The sequence below is a fragment of the Setaria italica genome, chromosome V (assembly GCF_000263155.2).
Source record: "Setaria italica strain Yugu1 chromosome V, Setaria_italica_v2.0, whole genome shotgun sequence".
NCBI lineage: Eukaryota > Viridiplantae > Streptophyta > Magnoliopsida > Poales > Poaceae > Setaria > Setaria italica.
The window spans coordinates 28,268,931-28,276,969 of record NC_028454.1 but is presented as its reverse complement, the minus strand read 5'-3'; positions in this window follow the sequence as shown (position 1 = coordinate 28,276,969).

Genomic DNA, 8,039 nt, shown 5'->3' with positions numbered 1-8,039 from the left:
GGCGGGGGGAGGGAGGGAGAGTGCAGTGGGGAGACAGAGAGGACGGAGAGAGAGGGGACCGAAATACGAACGTCCAAAAAAAGAATACGCGAGAAATACGAGGGGGAGAAGGGGCGGCACATATCTCGATGAGACCACGTAGACGCCTCGGATAGTTCGACCTTGGGACGTACGTCCCATGTTGAGTTTTTTCGGTCTCGAATTCTATCTCCAGTTCTCCACGTACGATTGAGTACTCGCTGCATAAATATTCACTGCTGCGCCTGAAAAAAACATCTAAAGCAAACCCCGATTCGCTGCGTCCCCGATCGAGGATCGAGATGTCGCTCTCGCCGTCGCTGCTGTCGTTGAAGAAGAGGGCTTTGAACGACAGCGGTGGTGGCAGCAGCCCAGATGATTCCAGCTCCCCATCGCCCAAGAAGAGAAAGGAGGACGCCGGAGGCCGCGAGGCACCAGTCGTTCCATGCCAGCACCGACGCCGGGCGCCGGATGCGGTACCGGCGAAAGCCAAACCCTTGTCCGCCGCCGAGAAGTGGCTGAAGAAGGGCAAGTGGATCGTCACGGCACAGGAGGCGGCAAGCCCCGTCGCGCCGCCCGAGCCGCCGGTGAAGAAGAAGTTCATGCAGGACGGGATCCGCAGCTTCGCCGAGACAGCGGCGAGGATTGAAAGGAACCGGGGCGGCGTCGCGCCGCGGCCGCGCGACGGCGACGCCCCGATGGTCTACGCGGACGGCGACCTCGGCGAGGCGCTGGAGCGGCGGCTGGCGGACCTGGGCGCGACGCGGCCTTGGTTCGTGTACCAGAAGACCCTCCAGAAGAGCGACGTGTGCTCGAACCAGAACCGGCTGCTGGTGTCGTGCAAGCGCGATACCGGCGTGGAGGGGTGCCCCATCACGGCCTGCTTCTCCGCCGACGAGTGGCGGCGCGTGGAGAACAAGGACGTGGGGCTCCTGGTGACGGCGCTGGACCGGGACGCCGTACCCTATAAGCTGACGTGCAAGTTCCTCGACTCCAACGGCGGCTACCGCTTCATCTCCGGGTGGAAAGACTTCCTGCGGCGGAACGGCGTGGGGCTCGACTCCCGGGGAAGGTGGACGCGCGACGTCGACGTCGAGCTCCGCGCGTTCCGGTCTCGCGCGCTGCAGCGGCAGCCGCTGCTCGACGGGAACGGCAAGGTGCTCAAGGTCGAGGGCGAGGACGGCAAGCTGAACAAGACGCTGGAGGTGGACGACCACTTCCACCCGGACGGGTCCCTCGGCCTCATCCTGCTGCACCACGAGCACAGGAGGAGGCGCGCCGAGCCCGAGGAGGAGGAGGACGACGGCGACTACGACCAAGGGATGGGGTCGCCGGTGGCACGTGACAAGCACAAAAAGCCGCGTGAGAAACGGGTCGCGCCGGTGGCGGCGCCGGCGCCTGCGTCCCCGATGGCGTGTGCCGGCCCGGGTGCGGAGCAGTCCATGTCCAAGGTTGAGATGGTCGACAAGTTTGGGGAGCCCATGTCGAATATGGTGATAGGGATGATGATGCTTCGAGGCACCATCTCCAAGGAGAGCCTGGACAACGTCGAGGGAGACGGCGTGGTACGGAGCGATCTTCTCGACGTAGGATCACTGAACCACATCTGATCGCGGACATGGTGCTTGATCAAATTAGTGGCACCCGCGTCCCCGTTCATGAAGAGCGCATGCTCCAACGTGCATAAAAACCACCATAGATGTACAGAACAAACTTCAGTGAAACGCTAAATTCCATTTCAAAGTCCTATTTGATGTTTATGTACTGGGGCAACATGTTTCAAGTTCCTACCATGTACCAACAAGATGCCGGCAAGACTTTGCTCTCCCTTAACGCTTTTCACAAAATATGGAAAAAGTATTTTTCACCTTCATGCATTTTCACGTATTTTCGACACTTTCCCACCCTCTTTACCTACGCAGTCCATTGTGATGGGTACGAGAGATTTAGTCTTTGTATTCCAGAATAGCCGTCGCCACCAACGGAGCTAGCACTGAACTTGCAGCAGCAGCAGCAGCAGCAGCTTGTCGTCGCTGCTGGGGTGACCGAGCGCTTCGCTGCTGCGGTTGGCGGCCCGCCTAGCAGCCTAGCCTAGGGACATCGACGGGATCTGGTCACCTGGCACTGGCTGTTGGACAGTGGACAGGAACGGTTTAGAGCATCTTCAGAAGTGTTCCGTTCAAACAGCACTCACATTTCAGATTCTGTCGAGCTTTCATGTTACCTGAAGTAACTTGATGGTTACTGGCGTACAGCAATATAACCTCAGATGAGGCCACAAGGACAGTATTGGGATTTCTAACTTCGTTATTCACCTCAAGCAGTGGAACACAACAGGCTATAAAACAGATTCTTGACCTCAAGCTGCTGTAATACGATTTCGGAGGCTGCCAAAGGTCTACATGTAAGAAAGATGTATACTTGGAAAATTACATCAATGTTCAATGAATAGGGAATCGATTCGACATGGAAAATTTGTGTGTATTCCTGACTTATACAAGCATAGATGTAACGAACCCATACAGTTATCGTGAAGAAATAGAGTTTCAGTAAGACAGCAAGCCCCAACTGCAACAAGAATATCCCTGCAACGATCAGGAACCACCGCTCGCCGGAATTTACAATGTGGGCTCGGAGATTTACAGCAACGAAGGTAGCAGACATGAAACCAGCAACACCAGCAATCACCCAGAGCGAGGGGAGAGACGGCGGAGACGAATCGGATAGGGTGAGAGAAGCTGGGGAGGTGTTGGGTCTGTTTGAACACAAGGGTACTATATAGAAAAATGTATATGTAACAGTATATGAGGGTAGGTGGAATACACAGCTGACTCCATATGTCGATGGGGTACTCCTAACGGTGTCCTGGACGGTCCGGATAAGCCGACCTGAGGACACAACCACTAGGAAACCGCGTTTGAGACCGGCTTGTAGTCGTACCCAGGCCCGGCCGTGGGGCAGGGCGAGCGGGGCAGCCGCCGCGGCTGGAAAGGGCCCCGCTGATTGGCTTATGAATAAATAATATATGCACATTAGTAAATAAACATCAGTAAATAAATGTAGCTAATATGCTGCGATAGAAGCTAACAGCATGAAACGCTCTTATCCGCTTCGTCCTTTGTTGGTGACGTCCAAGACTATTAATCGAAGAATATGCTGGTTCGTTTGCACTCATAGCCTCCATGCGGATATTATGCCATGTGCAATGATAAGAATTGAAGCGAATGTCATAATAGATTTAAAAATCATTTTATTTGGCCCATTCCACTAATATCTTCACGCAATTGTTATGCTGTCCTGAATGTATTAATATCTCTATCTACACTTTGCTTTTGAAAAAAACAACTATATACGTACTATATTGTCTTAACATATAACAGAGCACATAAGAGTGAGTACACGTGTGTATATTAGCTTCTACCTCTACACTATTTTCGCAAAAATACGATAGAGAATTACTGCTTATTTTAGAGCTGATTGAGGTGAAAGTAAATTTGGTATCCATAAATATATATTAGCCGCACAGTATTAAATTTAATTAAGCATTTGGTTTACACAACTATGAAACTAAAAGTTTGTCACAGAATTTAAAATAAAAAATAATCAATATATAGTTATACCTTAGACTTCTCTTCTCGAACGACGGGGAGTAGGAACCATCTGGGTTTGCTTTAGATGGTTTTGCAGGCGCATCAGTGAATTTTTATGAAGCGAGTAATCATGTCACACTCATACTTTTCGCAATTTCCGCAACCTCTATCTGTACATAGAGATAGAATTTTTAAACCGACTTGTAGTCCAATCGGACTGGTGCGAAAGAGGCAAGTAGGTCTTCAGGAAAAAAATTCCATGCAAGCGGTTTCCAATCCAACTCCCATGTATACACGGCGCCGATGACTGCCACGTGTCCAGCCAGACCATCTGACGCCCACCGGACGCCCCGCTCCTCCCCAAACGACCTCTGGATTCCTTTTGAAAAAACATCCTCTGGATTCAAACGGGACGCGTAATAAAATAAACTTGCTGTACTCATATACACTCTGGTTGTATCGATTTTTTTATTTTAACCCTTTTAATACTAAAATTTTAAATATAACCCACAATATACTAAATTTTCAAGATGTAGCTCTTTTAGTCACGCCAAGTTCTGTGGAGTCACGCCACGTGCAATGGCGTGATCAAAATGCCATGTGGCGCTAACGTGTCCAGGCGAGTCAAAGATCGGTTGCGCCAAGTGACTTGATGTGACTGTTGTGTTAGTCACACCATCATGCATGGCGTGAGCAGCCCAAGCCCTGCTAGCTTCTCCCAGGTGTGCAAAAATTCAACTTACTTAGCCTTATTTCCTTCTCTATTTTAATTATGAGTTCCTAAATTCTTTAAACTTAGCCAGTATAATACATAGAGTGTATACTGTTTGCATGTAGAAAATGAAATATTCAATTTCTAAATAGGCTAAATGCTCGTGTCTTTTGACTCGATTGGTTCCCCGTATTCTTACAATAAATCAAGCCACGAAAACTTCTCCAAAGAAAAATTTTCATTCTGAAATATGTTACTCCTGATCTACAACCTCTGTCGCTTCCCACGTCTTGGACTGTCCCATCTCCCAGTGAGCAGTATGCTTAAATGCTATGCTGAGTCACACAGTGGTAAACTGTCAGGTTATCACCAGCAAATATAGATAAAATTGGTGCACAATATGAAGTTCAACTCTGGAAGGGACCGTTTTCGAACATAGAAATATCTTCTTTTTGAGCTACATTAATCCTCTTAAGCATGCTTTATAAATTAAGTAAAGTTGCTTCAATTTGCACTGCTCTAGCTACACACCGTATAAATAATGTTGAGAAGAAGCACAGCATTTGATACTGTATCATTTATTTATAAGTTACAACTTGACATATCAGTCTTATAAGGCCTTCAAAAAATTTCCATATCTGGACCCAATCCATATTCTGCCATAATATATTAAGAAGAAATCATATATGGCAACATAATTTGGTATATACCCATGCAGTCAAATGCGGAGTATACTAAAATATCACTGGACCACATCTTAAGATTGTTCTTACATATGAAAAGTACAACACTAGTTCAGTGAAACTATTATTCCATTTTAGTACAGAAAAGGAAAAACAAAAACCAAATTTCTACCTATCTGACCAGTAAAATGCTATAAGTGATGTATATATAAAGAAAAAGATGTGTCAAGGGGATGTTTGCTTCCCCACCATGTTTTGCCACCGCCTAAAGTGCGGCAGGTGCTTGATTCAGCTTTAAAGAGTGGCAGTCACAGGCTTTTTCAGCGAAAAACACGCCACAGCCGTGGCGCCGAAGCTTAGGCGGCACCGCAGCTTGGCGTGGCAGACTGCGGCTGCCAGCCAAACAGGCCAAAACCTACTTGACCAAGCTCCTCAGTTATATATCTGTCGCTTTGTTGTATTGATCTATTGGTGCTCCGTTGCTCGTGGCCTTTTAGGATTGTTGCTTGGAATGATATCCGGGCAAATAACAGCCTCAGTGACCATTGGATGCTTCGTGCCTGCATAGAAGTACACTTAAGCATAACAAAAGCACTGGACTCTAAAGAAAAAATCATACTAGCATAGCTCAAACACGTATTGGCAATCTCTCTCCTATAATCTGTGCCTGCAATGCCACGCCATAAGTGTCCAACGACAATAACATAGTTACATGAAACCTCCCATGCCGCGCCAACAACATTAGGCAACCCTTATTGTGTACATATATGCGTTTTTAACGGAGAAATACAAAGCTAATTCTTGATTGTGCTTTTTCAAAATAAATTTAGAGCTTGAATGGTTCATGAATATTGCCGGTATCATTTGACCAATATATTACAGTTATTGCACAATGGATAAATGTAGGTAAGGTGTTTTTTTAGAGACCCCATTTGGTAGAACTCGGTTCCTACCAAAATAGCTCCGGCTCTAGATCTTTTGGTGGAGTGACTTCTCTAGTATAGCTGAAGTCATTTTGACTCCTCCTTCTTAGTGTAAACCGTTTTGCGACTTCTCCCCAGCTTTGGTGGTGGAGACATTTTGAAATAGCCCCTTTGGTAGGGCTTCACCAAAAATCAGTGGAGAAGCACTTTGAGAATCCCTATCAAAGGGTAAATCTTGGATACAGCGATATCACTACACAATGATGTCGCTATCCCCAACATGCGAAATCTCCCAGTGATGGACGGTTGCCTTCATGAGGACATGTACAACTAAGCGCTGCCGTAGAATGCGCCATAAGGGGGGCGGGGGGTGAAGTTTGAAGAGATCAAGAGCTTGATCTTTTTTTCCTCCCAATGAAGACAACCTGAAGCAGCCTCTGTCCAATGCTTGCTTGATCATCAACCAGTGAGTCTCTAGAACAATGTTCAACATGCCACTCTCCACTGTCAAATTGATAGCTTGCCGGCAAGCAAGAATTTTTGTTTCAAAAGCATCAAAAGCATACGAAATATGGCAGGTTCCCACATTGATAACTTCATCTATATTATTTCTGATCACACAATCCCAGCCTCCATTGTCGCTTTGTTGCCCGAAAACCATATATGTGTTTATATTAAGCACATCTCCAGCTGGATGGCTCCATTTCTTTACTGCAGCGCGCACGCACACACACATACACTCTCCCTAGCTTCTTTTCTACTAACTTCAAGAACTCCTCCATATGAGCATGCACAATGAAGGCTAGATTGCTCGCACTTCTTTTCTCCATTCTCCTTCTCCCACCCGGTTCCTCTCCTGCCACCACTGCCGAAGCACGTTGCATGTCATCATTTGAGATCTCTTCTCCATAGCTAGGATTGCTTGTATGGTTGGTTCTGCCTTTTGTGCTCCTACCATAAAGGTATTTGTATCTTCCATCCCTAACTCTCACCAAAGATGTTTGAAAAATTTGCACTTGGAAATTAGATGAGCTCCATCATTGTTGAGGCGTTTGCACATCATGCACCATGTATCCATATCCATTCCTCTGTATTCTAGGTTCACCCTTAGAGCTAGTGTATTATGTTCCATTCTCCACAAAAATTGTTAAAATTGCTTTGGATTATGTTGCACTTTGTACGGAATATGGTGTACCTAACTTGATCTATGTAATTGGCATCAGTACGACGTTATTGCAGCGGTTCAGGCGACGGTAAGGACTGGTGTGGAGCAATGCTGGACCATGTCTCTGCAGGAGCATGAGTCGACGTACAAGAAGATAGAGCGCCTTTGTACTAGGTTCCTGCAAGCCGTCAGCTGCCGTGGTGGTGACGTCGACATTATACTTCCACCATGGGCTACCTACCCTAGGTCATCTTCAGCACCACCTACGTAGCACCCCGATTCGTCTTCAACACCACCTATGCAGCACCTCGGTTCGTCTTTTCCTGCAACCACACGTTCGGCGTACACTGCGGCGTCAGCACCCCGGTTCGTCTTCTCCTGCACCCACACGTCCGGCGTACACCGTGGCGTCTTGTGACCACAGGCACATGCAGGCCCCCCCCCCCGAGGCGTGTACTACTCCACATGCACCATCTTAGGTAGCTGCTGCAGCATGTTCTTCCACTTATGCGCCGGGTCTGTAGTATTTGACCCCCACAAGTATGTGTTCGTTACTTTGTCATTTTTCATTAACCAATTATTCTCCAATTGGTCATACTAACTTATAATTTTGTGACACAGTTCCACAGCAGTACAGAGGATATAGTGCAGCAGGACCATCTTCACGTGCACTCCATGTGGATGACTTAGGTGCGTCATCAATACAGGACCCGTTCGCTTAAGCTACTTGGGCGGCTGCAGCTGTTGCTGTGCAGCCCAGCCGTTCGGCTGCGGCCCAACAGCAACAGCCCAGCAAAGCAGCCGAACAGCTGCACTTAATCCGTGTCCCGAACAGCGCCCGCCGCCCAGTCCGCCTCCGGCCGCCCCCGCCCCCGCCGTCGCGGCCCCACCATCGAAGCCCCACCCAGCTCCGCCCCTCCCCTGCCGCCGGACAGCTCCACCCCTGCC